Genomic DNA, 15,104 nt, shown 5'->3' with positions numbered 1-15,104 from the left:
GAAAATGAGAAATTCTGCCAGTGATTCCCCTCTTTTTTTCTATGGTTGATCTCGTTATTTTCAGCAGTTGAGATTCCTGTTATTTTCCAGGTACAAAGGCTTATGTGTTCGACAAAGATAATCCTTAGCCAGAAGCGCTTTCGCGCGGTGAGTTTAAAATTGGCAATAGATTTAAAATAACAGAGCCGTAACAGTTCCAGTCATCAAGCTAAATTTGGGAGCTCGTGTCTACTTAGTTTGTAACAGCCTGCTGCAGCACTTTGCTGACTCCGCAGCCGCACTTAGTGCACACCCTTTCCTTATCGTCAGTTGTAGTAGCAGTGTGTGTGTGTGTGTGTGTATGTGTGTGAAACTCTGCAAACATATATGTTGAATGAGACGACAAATTACATACATTCAGAAAAATAAACCGATAGAAAATGTTCCCCCAGTTCCAGATTTGAAACTTCCCAGCGTGATTTCATTTCCTTTCATCTACGTACGACGAGCTCTAACTTTTCCAAGCCATTTAGTTCAAAACCAGTCGTGAGACATGGAGCGGAAATGAGTAATTGCCGGGCTACATCAAAGGATCTGTCAACGAAACTTTTCACTCCAAGGCTATCAAATTATAACGTTTTACTCTGTTGTGCCCTCGGCGTCGCGTTGACATTTTAGACAACGAAACACACACCAGCGATGTTCTCGACAGAGTTAGGAGTCGTGGCTGTGGCATTCATGCGCGTACTAATCTGTCTCAAAGACCTCCGTTGCAGAGATCTACTGTGTAAGAAAAAAAAAAAAACGAGAGACAGAGAGAGAGAGAGAGACAGACTAAATTGGAGAGCAATTGCAGCCATTAGTTTGTTAGGTTACAATTGCTCATCATCACACGATTTTATACTTCTCGCTATCCTCGGGCATCTACTGGTTATGTGACTTTTCTCCATTACGGAAAGTACACGTCTTCCCAAACAAATTGCGCGTGGCTTTTGTGAAAGGAAGGGAAGATCTTGGAAGCGGAAAATCCGCTGAGAAATGTTGTAATACGTATTATGACCCTATCTGGCGAAGGGTTTCGCAGATAAGTTGCAGGTTTCTTAGATATAAGAGAAACGAAAACGTCAGATGGCGCCGGTAATCTCATAATACCAGCCATGTCATTACTGTTTGTTACATCCCCTTTCAAGTCTCATCGACGATGAAAAGAGACAGTAAATGAAGACGACCACTGGGCCAGGACGCGTTATATACCGTGATCCAGGGTAAAGAAAGGAGGCAAGCAAGGATGATTTAAGAGGGTGATGGAAAATACGTGGAAACAAAAAGGGACCCCGTCAACATAAGGAGGGTAGGAATCAGTGCGTGGCGTGCTCCCCATCTCAGTAACTGAAGCAAAGAATGAGCACATATTATTGTGCAAGGTTACATAGTTCAATTGAGTTTAAAGGGACGGTCGCGTCCGTTCCAGTCGATTTCCAAATTATAGTGTCATTTAATTCCTCGCGGACCACGGTACCGAAAATCCCTCGCGAAATGGTGGTGCAGTTCCACTGTTATTCGACGGAATACATGACAAGAGCACACGCCGGATCTTGAGAGTATGCCGGAATTCATTCTCTGGAAAAGTGAGAATACGTCATTCTCTAACCAGCCAATGATGGCACGCCTTTGAGAAAAGAAATGCGGAGGCCGTGCGGGCGTCTCATTGAGTTACGGGGCGTCTGGATGGCGCCATTCCTCCCATGCGCACCGCCCTCTCACTCCTGTGCTTACGTAGTGACGTCACGCTGCCGGAGCTTCTGCAGCTGCGGAAGCAGTGCTGATCTTTAAAATTCGTTTAGTTAATATCTGAACACATTTCCGACGAAAAAAAAATTAGCACGATAGGCTGTTGACCGATGCGGAACACAGTGGTATCGGATTTTATAGATGGGTTTCCGGATATCGACTGTCACTTTAATCAAAGCCGGTTGATTGCACGGCGCTTTAAACAGCTGGAACAATTTACGAGGAACGACATTTTGAGAATTGTAGTGTATACTACCAGCGCCTAAAAGAAGTTGATCGCTTAGAGGACGTAACGTCGTCATTAAAGGGAGACTTCGCAGCCAAATCGATAACATACACCTGTCCCACGCGCTGTCTTCATTGGTCATGAAAACCAATACCAATTGACCTTTTTCACATACGTGTGGTATCCTAGCGGCTCTCCAGAGAACCATCTTCGGCGCGCGCCAAAACAAACCAACATGTGGATACTTTGTGGATAACACAAAGTACCAAAACCGGTCCGGAGTGGGACCGACGAGCTCGCGCCTTTCGTGCGGTGTCCTCACTGGTCCCCAGTTCTGCAGTCCATATCAAGCGCCATCTATTGAACACAGAGATAACCTTGTCCGGCGCATTCATGGTCATGCGCATAGGCAGTTGTGAAAAGGGTCCATTTTTACCAGAGCCCTGTATGAAAATGGGGGCCTCTCCATTAATGGGAACTGCCTACACTTGAAGCCCCACCCACTTTTTTGAGCTATCTGGCAAATCACGAGCGGAAATACAGTTCGTTATTATTCTAGGCTATACGAAACTATATTTCACCTGTGTTTACTGGACGCCACCATTTCCGGGAAGCTGGATTCGATATAACTGGAACAGGTATTCCCTAGCATTCTTCCAACATAACGAATTTTGCGGTCGCTTTCATCGACGTCATCTGGGTGGAGAGGGGCATGTCGGGAAGACGCGGAACAGCAGAACCGCTTGCTAGGAGAACTGACTGACTGGCAGAACCACTTGTTGGAACACACTGCCGGTATTGTACGTATTTCAATTTTGCAACATGACAAGATTGAATCAAGAACGGGTAAAGGTGTGTATATGAATAAATCTCTGTCACAATGCAAATTTTTAGACATCCGTAGCGGTTTTTTGCTATATTCTTGCGATCGCTGTCTTTAGTAGGCTTAAGAAGGACCATGAAACATATTCTTTTCACGTAAACACCCATACTGGAACCAATTTAGAGGTGATTTCCAAGACACAGATAAAATGGCCCGCTAGCAGTTGTCACTCAAAGAATGTAAAACGGGGTGTTGTCACGGGCCTCCTATCTAGCACTTTGAGGAAGTCATGTGTACATCAGTTGTGTATTTCTTTAAACTTTCAGTGTGATCGTCTGCAGCTCGCAGGCTATTCTAATGCAATGCTTTTTAGCGCTCTTGAGTCTGTTTTTAGTAGATTAATTTCCCCCTGTGCCCCACTTGTCACTGATAATGAGATTCGTGTTGCGATCCCATATTTTCACAATGTCTCACATAACATCCTTGCTGTAGCAAAAAAGTTTGGTGTCCGGGTTGTATTTAAAAACTGCTTTAGACTTGATGCTCTCTGTCCTTTCCAGAAGCGTGACAAAGTTTGTAAATCGCATAAAAATAGCTATGTACAATGCCAGTCAAATGTGGTGTATCAGATACCTCTTGCTTGCGGTTTTTGCTATATCGGCCAAACGAAACGTTGCTTGAATGACAGGCTCCGGGAGCACGCTTCGAAGGTAAAAAATGAGGACCAGTCGTCGGAATTGGCAAAGCATCTCAAAGTTTGCTTTAATTGTTCTCCCACATGGGAAGAGACCTTCGTCAAGGCCAGGGAGTCCGACCTCAGTCGGAGGCTTTTGAGAGAAACGTTGTCAATTTTGGGGGCTGGGAACTGTGTCAGCAAAGCGTCTGTGACCTTCGGCCCTGCTTTGGCGAGCCTTTTGCACTGTCCTTCCTCCCCCACCTGATGTGTTAAAAGTGTGCGGTTGTCCATTAAACTTTAGCTGTGTTTGAGACTTTGTGTTGTGTCGTCTGTTTTTCGTCTTTTTCCCAGTCTCGGGTTTTCGTCATGGTTCCAAGACAATTACAACAGATTATGTACTTCCAGAATACAATTCATGTAATTGGTGAAGCAGTTTTGTCATCGTTTGACGGTTCCTAGCTACGTCGCCATTTTCAGCTAAATTTTAGTATAATGGCGTCCCCCATAGAAAACAGGAGCCAATAAAAGCGCTAAAGTTTCACTGACAGGTCGAGATTCTCTTTTCGACTCCTTCTATTGTTCGGACAACCTTTTAATACATGATACTGCATCAAACATAATCGTAGCGCTACCAACCGCGTAACGTGTCAACCTGTGAGGGAGTATTGGATCTAATGCCGTTTGAGAAGTTAGCAGATTATACGCTAGATGGCGCAACGCGCACGTTCAATGGCCATTGGGTCCAATGATCATTGAAAACTGCCCGTATGGGTGGGATTGTGTTATTTGTGTTATTGTCAAGGTTGTGTTATTTCTACAATTATTGACATGATCAGAACACAGTTATGAAATGTCTCAGTTGAAAACAAGGCGGGAGTCACGAAAACAAATTTTGAAATTCGGGAACCGCTGGCTGTGCCCGGTCTGGTCTGCGCAGAAACTTCTTTTGTCAACAGCACTGTGTGGCTCTATACGTCATCGTGCATCGTTTCGTTTCCAGTATGCCTCCTAGTCGTTCTGCTTCTTACGGTTTTCGCGTTAATTATCCAGTAACGAGCCTAAATATAGGTGGGTCGAGGGGTTGCATCAAAGCTTGTGGTAACAAAATATTTTTTACAGCGTGTGTCACTTATGTTTCCGTCCGTGAGATGAAAAACGCCGTCGTCAGAGGGAGGCAGCGACGCAAAAGACGGAACAAATCAATACACAGCAAAATTTATTCCGACCACTTCACACCTGATATATCGCCAGAGCTCGTCTCATGCACGAGCTATGATGATGATGATGATGATGATGTTAGACTAAAAAAATATGGAGATGTGAGCCCGCTCACCGCCGGACGAGCTGTGAGTGTCCGAAGGTGCGAAACGTTTTAGGGCGTCATGCTGTTTCAAAGGTACCACAATGTGTAGTTCAAGAAACAAGGACAACGTAGAGCACTTACCTTCACACAAGTCGGCGTTTAACTGCTTATGCAGGTGAATGATCACGGTGAAAACGAACTGTGAGTTATTCCACAAGGAATCACTACGCTGCAGACACTTTCGAGAGATCACTTGATTTATATTCCACAGTCGTGGCCTTTTCAGCTGTCGTCAGTAACACGCCGTCTCTGGAAAGACAAAAATCAAGATGTATGGCTGTGAAGCAATCTAAACAAATGATCATCAGGTGAACGTCTCGCTGAATTTCTTTTCCTTTTCTTTTCTGTCATTCCTCATGATGTAGGCTGACTAAGTCTACACAACCAGTCTCATGTTATTGGAAGCGTGTGCCTCTGCAGTGATTTATTGTTTTGTGATTACTTGTAACTCGGCAAGGTAGAGACTAGATTGTCCCAAGTGGCTGTGACGAAATAAAGAAACACATGTTTACCATGAAAGAAGGAAGTCACTGAAAAAGTTAGCCAGCTGTAGGACTCGAACCCAGATCTTCCTGCCCTACTGCTAGCTAACCTTTCAGTGACTTGCTTCTTTTATTGTTCTTAGGCACTTGAGGCTTGTGTGTTCTGTTGTCCTTTCGTCTGTGTTCCAGCCTCAGAACATCAATTTCCATCACACGTTTACTAGTGCACCAAAATTGCTCGCGTTACTGTCTTCGGAAGAAAATGAACAGTAGCAGATGATAGAAGAACTCCCTTAAATTCACCAATCCTGCGGGGACCGAATAGTCGTAAGTGTAAATGGAAACTGGTGTGCCATACCAAACGCTCCACCGCATTGTCTATGGTTTTGTGCAGAATATATTTGATATACTAATGTTCGCTTACAAACATAATGTTCACGTATACATAAATGATAAATATCCACAAACGTCACCATACATGATCTACATACATCATCTACTACGGAGGGAGAAAAATCATTACAGATTCTGTCCTGTCGCTTCTTCCCACGGAAGCCAGTGACGAGAAAGTGATACACGGCCGTTGCTAAGTAAGATACGTACTAGGGGTGTTCAAGTCAAACCAGGACTTTCTGTCTCCTGAGTGTACCAATGGCTCGCGCTACTTCTTTTTCGTCATTTTCGCAAGCGACAGGCCTCCGCGTTCACCACGTGGTGGTCCAAAGTTTGTGCAAAACAGAAGACACGTGCTGGACAAAATGGCCGACAACGAGGTGAGCGCGCACATCGAACAGCGAATAGACGATTTTGAGAAATTGCATGGATGGCCCGCCAGAGAGCGCCGTGTTGCGAATGCCCCACTGCAGCTTGAGATTTAGTTTTCATGAGTCAGACAGAAGACGAAGAGCGCAAACGGTTTCGGTTTTCCCTCCTTCCTTCGAGCAATAGGCAGGCAAGCACGAATGTAAACCATTTCCCACGACGCATTGCGCGATGCGCGCGACTTGGGCGACGGAGGGCCCCCGTGCGGAGGACAAGGGCAATATCTGAAATCGCCTATTGTCATGAAGTTTCTCGTGAATGAAGGCGTAAAGTCATCTGAAATTCACAGAAGACTTCAGGCTCAGTATGGCCACAATACACTTAGCCGCAGCAAAGCCTTTGAGTGGTGCAAACGGTTCCCAGACGGCCGTACATCAGTGCAGGACGATCCCCGCGGTGCGGCTCAGAGCGCAGCGTCAGAGTTCCTGAGAACATCCAACTTGTGGAGCGCCTGATCCTCAAGGACGGACGGATAACATGTCCCGAACTTGCCCGAAAGACGGACCTTTCTGTGGAACGTTGAACACTATCATTCATGAACACCTCCAGTTTCGGAAAGCCGGGCCTCATCACCAAAGCAGTCGTCCTTCTACAGGACAATGCACGTCTGCATATCGCACATCTCACAACACGCACCTTACAGAAACTTGGCTGGGAGTTGCTGCCACATCCCCCTTACAGTCCAGACCTCGCCCCCTGCCATTTCCATCTCTTCGGTCCACTGAAGGCGTTCCTTGGGGGCTGCCACTTCAGCTGCGACGACGAAGTCAAGAATGTGTTCCGATCGTGGCTGCTACGCGCCGGTAAGAATTTCTACGCTGCTGGCATCCATGAAACGCTGGGACAAGTGCATAAGTGCATCTGGAGATTATGTTGAAAAATAAAACCAATTTCTCGGCTCGAAGTTCATTTTATTTTGCGAAAAACGAAAAGTCCCGGTTTGACTTGAACGCACCTCGTATATCGCGCGAGGCATCAGCGGAGAAACCCGACTTCACCTAGGAGCTATAGTTGTGCTCACGACGGTCTGCTTGTGGAGAGACAAGACAAAGGGAGTATACAGGGCGTTTCACCTAACGTGATATAAAATTCTAACTGGCGACGTACTCGCCGGAGGATTGTGGGATTTTCCGCAATTACCTTCTGGAAACTTTTGCCGCCATTAGGGAACGCTTTTGGGCAATTTTTAATTGCGGGAAATTTATTTTTTCAATTAAACTTTGAAAATTGCCAAGCGAATCTCACTTTTTTTACAGAAAGTTCTCCACGGATAACCACAGCCCCAGCAAAAATTATGACAACAAAAATAGTCCAAAAAGATTAGTAAAATTTCCGCTTTAGCCCCACCTGCTTGATTCTCGCAAGGAAGAGCGCACGGGAGATGCGGGGAGAGGAGGAAATGTTCCCGCCTCTTGTTTTACCTTTCTTTCCCCCGCTTTGACCTTGATGCTGGTGACAACCGTCTTATCACAAAGAAAACAAAACAACCGCCTTATCACAAAGAAGGCAAAAGGAGGGGACACTTCCTCCTCGAGACGCCCATTTGGCGCGCGCGTCTTTGGGAAAATCAAGCAGGTGGGACAAACACGTAATTTTTACTTATTTTTTATTTTATTTTTATTTCTGCTGCGATACTATGCATAGTTTTTGTTGGTTCTGCGGTTATGTGTGGAGGACTTCACATTTCTATAAAAAAGTGAGGTTCGCTTGGCAATTTTCAAAGTTCAATTGACATCTTCAATTGAAAATCGTCCAAAGCCTTCCTAAATGGTGGCAGAAGTTCCTTGAAGGTAATTTACGAAAGTCCCACAATCCTCCGGCGAGTACGTCGCCAGATATAATTTTTTATCACTTCATGTGAAGGAGCCTGTATAACAGGAATAGTTCTTTCCTGAGTACCTGCCCTGCACCGGTTACGCCGCAACAGATGGCGAGCGACAGCAATATCTATGTATAGAGAGATCTGTGTAGCACCTTCCTGCACGGTATCTATGTCAAAAGACACGACATACGAGAGGTCAGAAATAATTTTTGCCAGCACGCGCTCGTCAAGGACGCGAACAACGTTTTGAACTATGTCATAGTTGAGACATAACAAACTGCTAGTCACACCCCAACGGCCGGGCGATCTCGTGGGGCTATGGTTTAGCGCATAACAACACTCACGAAAACAAACGATGTTGCAACGAAACAGGCCATTCATTACCATCAAAATAAAGTTGCTGTAACAAGAGACATTTTTCTCCAAAAAGAGACGTTTCAATTAGGCGAGGACCCTTAACGGCTGTCGCAAACTATTATATATCTTGAGACCTGCACTATTTCCCGCTGAAAATGCGCACAGTTTGAAACACTTGGCTACACAGCTGGCTTAAGCGTTAGATTAATTTCCCCAGTGTGCGCTCTCCTCAGATTTTCCCTGTTGTTTCGTGCTCGAACACCCTTGTGAGATAATATGGAATCTCGCACTAGGTGGTACCGCCGTGCAGAGATGCACTTGCATCCAATTTACTGAACACCTCGTGGGATCGATGAACATTTCAGCGAGGGATTCCAGGACTAAAACGTGGAGCTTGCACAAATAGTACTGCTATGAAGCCGCCCTCACGAAGTGAATGCAAATGTTTTCCGGGTATCTAATCGGTACGGTGTGGATATCAACATCTCAACCATACACACTGCAAGCTTTCCTTATAACGATAATTTTCACGTAGAACATTCACGTTGTTGTGGTGTTAGTGAAAAGGAAAGGGTAATTTGGGCAGTTACTTGTGTAATTTGATAATTATAATTATCAAATTCGCAGCCAGCTTCCAGGCGCAGTGCTGGGCATGCGCATACAACAACAGTTAAACTATTATTGGTGATGTCCTGGGGCGCTTTCTATAGTCTGTGCGACCCTACCTTAGTGCATGTGGCATACGATGAGATGATGAGTTACCATGACATGCGCGCGAACGTTGCAGAGCAACAGCTCAGGGTTCATCCAGCAGGCTGGTGGCTGTCAGAAAAATCATAGCCGATCGAATTACCGGTGTCATATACCGGTGGTGTGCGGGATTGCGCCAATGTCCAAGGATATTGTATATACTGAGCGGTCCGATGTCGATCGCTTCTGGCTTACGCACAACAGTGTCTCAATCCCTCGTGTAGCATTTGCAGGTCATGAGCACGTGTTCTATCTGCAAACAAGTTTCAAGCGCTTAGGCCATTATGACGCTGCAATGAAGGTTCGTATGCGTTGTGCGATGTATCACCATAACGTACATGGGCTATACCTTAAAGGTAGACTCCGGGAAAATCTGAAACTATTATAACGGCTATGTAAATAAGTTCGATATATAGTCTTCCGAAATGAGAAATGAAGTTAGTTTACTTACTTTCCAAAAGAGCTGGGAAGCTCAAAACGAAACCGAAACAATCTGAAAGTTCCCTCTCCTACCTCCTGTACTATGTGTGACGTCACCGGTAGTCGCGTGTGGGCCGCCGGCTGTTTTTCGGGCACGCGCTTTGTAACTTCTTCGGGCCACATGGATGACCAGTCATCTGCTTCCTCGATTTCGTTCTAAAATGTTCGCCAGCGGTAAAAGCGAAACCTACAGAAAGCCGTGCACGAGCAATACCGGTGAGGTGAAGCCCAGTGTTGCTGGACTGCTTTTCCGTGGAGGAGCGCCTGATCACTCAAAGGAAAATATTCCTTTTCTAATTATATGTGCCACTTGGAGATGAGAAATTGTATTCACTGAAATATCATACGGTGCGCATCGATGTCGCACTGTTCACCTCAACGCGTTTTTGGTGCGGAGTGTCCCTTTAAAGAGTTCCACCTAGCGCATGACACTCAGAGGAAATCTTCTGAAATCAATCAGAAAGAAACAAAGACGTTAAATAAACGTTGCATATGTGGAGCTACGTTACGCATCCCCAATATAAGCACTGGATTCAGCTTTCAAGGTCTACACCACACGTTGAAATTGTGGAAACTGCATGAGTGGCCTCTTGTACGGTGCACAGACTGAAGAGTGGTAGAAGTTAGTGATCCAACTTGATTCTACATTTCAGCTTTGATCTTATCTTAATTCTTTTTCGTGTGCGCGCAGTGCATTCAGCCCTGTATTGCTCCGCGAGGGCATCGTATTGTCCCCACAACCGATACTCCCCGCGCGCCGCACCTTGTCTCAACGGGGGTCCGTCATTGGTTAGGAGTCCCAAAATGTCCTCGACCTCCAGCACCTGCAATGCAGCGTTGCTACACGTGGGTACATCGTGACGCAGCTTGGTTCTAAGAAAAAGGAGATAGTCACGCGGATTACGATGTTCGAATGACATCATCGTTTGTAAAGATGCTCGCTGAAATCACGTAGGTGGATTGTGGGAGACACGCTCTTTCACGGGGCATGGTAATTCGAGTATGTTCGGCGAGCTCTTTAGTGGGTGACGTTTTGGCCAAACGCTCTTCTTCTTCTGGTCGTGTCCACCTGAAACGTCACGTCTGTATCTCCGTCATGCCGCACTAGGTATTCTAGTTACGCTGTTATTTTTCGACGGTGTCTGGGGGGGGGGGGGGGCGTATGCTGTGATTCTCGGAGACAAACGCAACGCCGGTCCGGTGTTAAACATGTCGTAATTGAAAAACCAGCAGTAATCGTCATTATTGTATAACAAAATATTGATTCACAATGAAAACAAAATGATCACGAGGAACCACTTCTCTTTCACGCTGCCTGATGATCGAAAAGGGCCGTACGATTACCCAAGCAGTCCCAGGACACGAAATTTATTGGTACAGAGCTCTTCGGCTCCTGCTGCCCTTTCTGCCTCTTCCTCAACGAACCATGTCCTGGCAACGGCCGTCCCCACCAAGAAAATGTTTAATCGAGCCCTCCCATAAATTCATCCAAGAAAATCATTTTCATACTGCGATACAATATACAGGAAGGACAAAAAAAAAGAAAAAGACAAAAAAACTCGTTTTAGCTTTCTACCAACCGTGACGCTGAAATATATGGTGCATGTTCGCAGTCTCGCTCGAGCCACAATGAGCTCATTTCGAGGAAGATTTGCCGAAATTCTACCGCGCTTGAATATTTGCTACAAGCGCGACCTCGTTGCTCTGTACAACAGGCCTCTTTCGAAGAGCAAGTAAAGACGTTCCATCGTGGCAAATTTCTCGACGGCGCTCATTACAATGCAACGCTGTCTTCAATAAGGCGACATTGTAATTTCATGCATGAGCGCGACAGCTTACATAATTGCTAACCGAAGGGTCAGGGAATATGCGTTCTTCTTCGTAGAGTGCTTCGAAGGCAGTCTGCGTTAGAGTAAGGTCATATTGCCACATCGAGGAATGGAAGCGCCAAATATCATAGCCAATCACATGTTAACATTGAAAGGAGATCGAGGTGACATTTAAAATGGGTTGAGAAACTACGTATGGAACCCGCTAAATCTATATGGCTCCGTTTCGTACGTTGCAGTCCATGGATATGACAAGCAAAGTCCCACATTCCTGATTTGAACGTTTCTTTTTCTTTTTCTTTTTTTTACTGTTGAGTTTTTAAAACTGCGATTTTTTCAAGTCACCGTTGACGGTGGCGCCAAACAGGGCCGAGAGACGTCTCTTATCGAGAGTCGAATGTTTTCGCAAAGGCAATTGCTGTGTATTCAGAGAAAAAGTGTCGTGTATTGAATAATTAAACATGTGTACTGATCACATAAAATATCACAAATTTACAAAACACCAGTGCAAGCGAGCCTACGCTTGATGCTTACGTTATTCATTCCATTTCTTATTTTTCCTTTTGACGCATTCCTGGCAAGAGAGAATTACTTTAGCTTACACAGGTTGCCGAAAGCGATATAGTGTTTTTCTCCCATCAAACACTTTACAATGTAGGCATATAAGTCGCACAATATCAAGAAATATTATTATTATTCGGGGGTCAGTGTATGCCAATATGCCTACTAATACTCCCTGCACACTTGCTTGGTGGTGGTACGCAGGCGATTAATTTTAGGGCAATTGATTGTTCACAGCGTTTGATATGTTCCGGGAAAAGATTGTTTTTTTTTTTCGATGAATGCTTCATTACGGAGATAACCTCACACGGGTAGCCTGAGGAACTCATAAACACGGAATAAGGCGTATTAAACGTAGTTGTTCGTATAGTCAAACACGTTGTAAGAGAACGTCGTGTGGCTGGAAGAATAGAAGCAGGAGGGTAGGCAACACAGTAGCGGATCCAAGCGGGGGCGGGGGGGGGGGGATGGCTGTTTAGCGATCGCCTCCCAAAACGCTAGGTTACACATTAGTGTTTCCCATCTCCCTTCACCCAGTTACGGGCTTCGACAATGACATCGCTACGCCCCACCACCACCACCAAAGCGAGGGTCCGGACCCGCCCACAAGGCAACCACAGTGACTCCTAATTCCCATGAGGTCTAGGACTTCGTTCAGTATGCCAACAGCACTCAGAAGAATGTCTACTCTCCTTGGAGCCGTTGTCTCTGGTGAGAGCATGAGCAAACATTGTGCCGTTCGTTTGATCGTTTTACCACGTGATAGCTATTTATTGATGAATCGATGTGTGGTCGCTATTATGATGGCAATTGCGCAACTGACCACATGGAAAACTGATCAATCAGTCGAGAGTAAGCAGACGGAAAAGTTTGAGGTTGGGATTCGTGGATATTTCGAACAAAATACTGTTATTGCAGAAAAAAAAAAAACAGTCATGTGTTCGTAACATTCTGACCAGAAAATTATTAAAAGTACATATGCGCTGACTGCATTAAATTCTGTTTGAAATGCGTATCATCCCGAGGTCAAGATCAATGTGAAATAATATATCTTGGCTGTAATGGTGGCATACTTTATACTGCATGCTGGATATGTGAGGGAGCATAAATATTGCACCACCTTCAGACATATTCGGGAGAGAGACGCATACGGTGAGGTGTTGCTATACGGTGGCGGAAAAGTAGCGGCATAGTACTTACATTACTCTTATTTGGTAGCGGTAGCGGTAGCGCGTTATTATTTCAAATTCGCAGCGACGCAAGTATTGCGCTACTTTTTCGTAGAGTAGCGGGTAACGGTATTCTGTTACTTCATTGTGGTAGCGGGTAGTACTAGACTGGTTTTGCGCCTTGGAGCGTTCTAGGGTGCGCGCTTCGAATGAAGGAGTGAGAGGGGGAAGTTGTCGGCCCCCAGGGGTGGCATCCAGTGCTCTATAGACGAAAGCGTGCTGGGTGAACGCGATGGATTCTGGACAGGTTGTTGTCAAACGTCACAGCAAACGTCACCGCACACGTGACCTTCCGTGATCGGGGGTCAAACCGTCAGTAAACAAATCGTTTGCTCATTCTGTGCGCCGTTTTCCACGTTTTTCGATACCAGTAATAATTTTTATCCGATAATCTCGCAGTAAAACGCTCAGTTTTGTATATGAGGGCTCGTACTGTTGATTACTTCCAAAGACGTGATGACGACCCCCCGTATAGACACACTGAGCCGGGGGGGGGGGATGACGTTCAATAAGTAAAAAAGAAGAGTGAGGTCAGCCTGCTTAGCCGAGGCGGCAAGTTTCACCCTTGAAAAAAAAAAAAGAAAAAAGAAGAAAGGGGGCGGAAGGGGTGGAAAGAGCCGGTGTGGTTCACTTAAACTAAGGAGAAACGGGATACCATGTTACGGGAGAAGCACTGCATAGTTTACGCTGGCAAAATACGTTCATCCCTTGACATTATGCCAACGGGGATATGTCGGGAAGCACTGAAACGACATGTAAACAAAGACCTTAAGATGCCGTTGCCTATGACGTGTGACCACGACAAGATGGCGGTTTTGCAAAAAGCACTCGCTTGAGGGTAGTTGCAACAATGGCGGGTTTGTGTCACCCCGGTGGTTGTCGCTGCCTGTCATTACAGGGACCTTAAACGAGACGCTCCCAGTCCATAGCGTAAGTATTATACGTGCCTAGACATAACCTGTTTGTTCAAATATTTTCGGCTGCTGCAAGACTTCCAACGAATCACGCTCTTCTATAGACGCTGGGGATACATCGCGACTTGTCCTATGTCGCTCAGTAGAGCTGCTCTAGTATTTTACAAGCCTTTGTTTTGAAGGAATTCGAACTCCAGAAGCGAACGGATTTTCGCAGTGGGAAATACAGATCGAAGTGTCAAGTTTAAACTCACGGGCAATCCGATTGAGAGCAAAAAAAGATTCCTTACGTTAAGGGTCGCAAACGTTGTTTGCGCAGTCTAATGGGAACCTGGCAGACGTAAGCGACAGGTGTGCGTCTGGTCTACGGAGTTTGCATAGAGTTCGGTGTCACTTATTCGTTCGTTTAAGCGTTGGATATACAAGCGTTTTAAGGGTTCGAATAGCTCAACCATATATGGTAAGCAGACTGCTAATCTGTCGTGCTTATTTTTCTTTAAGATCTTGGAGTCTCTAAATTAGGATGAAACCTTCATATTTCTCAGAAATTAACGTAGTGCATGAATTTAGAACCAAGGCACTTTCTTGAGAGCCCTGTGAATCGGTGACGATGGAGTAAATTTTGTTATACTTTGAACCGTTACAGCTTTCACCATTTTGATATACTTGCAACCATTCTTACCCAGTCACAAAATAGTTTACAGCAGCGTTTCTTAACCGGGATTCCCCGGAACGCAGGGCTTCCATGAGCCTTGTCTTGAGGTTTCGCGAACAGGATTCTGTTCAGCGCCCGCGAGTATATTAAGGTCGCCTACTAAGGTTCGGTCTCGGAAAGCCATGTTATCGGACAGTGGTCGACATTTGATCGTTGGCATTGGAATTGACATCGAGATCACAGCACCAGGTTGCCGTGGCTGCGCTCATTGCAAAGAGTATAGGGCCAGCAGCTCTCGTCTTCATCGGTTGACACAACTCGCAACTCAACCCAAGAGTTCCTCCG

General features: G+C 45.5%; 1 protein-coding gene across 1 annotated transcript in view; it reads right to left on the bottom strand.

Moving 5' to 3' along the window:
- Nucleotides 1-15,104, bottom strand: part of LOC135388268 (uncharacterized) — a 543,978-nt gene that overhangs the window by 441,125 nt on the left and 87,749 nt on the right. Inside the window, exon 3 of the mRNA XM_064617697.1 lies at nt 4,940-5,107. The gene's annotated coding sequence lies outside the window, so the exon portion shown is untranslated. The remainder of the gene's footprint in view (nt 1-4,939; nt 5,108-15,104) is intronic.

Source organism: Ornithodoros turicata, chromosome 3, assembly GCF_037126465.1.
Source record: "Ornithodoros turicata isolate Travis chromosome 3, ASM3712646v1, whole genome shotgun sequence".
NCBI classification, from domain to species: Eukaryota; Metazoa; Arthropoda; class Arachnida; order Ixodida; family Argasidae; genus Ornithodoros; species Ornithodoros turicata.
The sequence above is the reverse complement of the archived record's forward strand: the minus strand, read 5'-3'. Positions and strand labels throughout refer to the sequence as shown.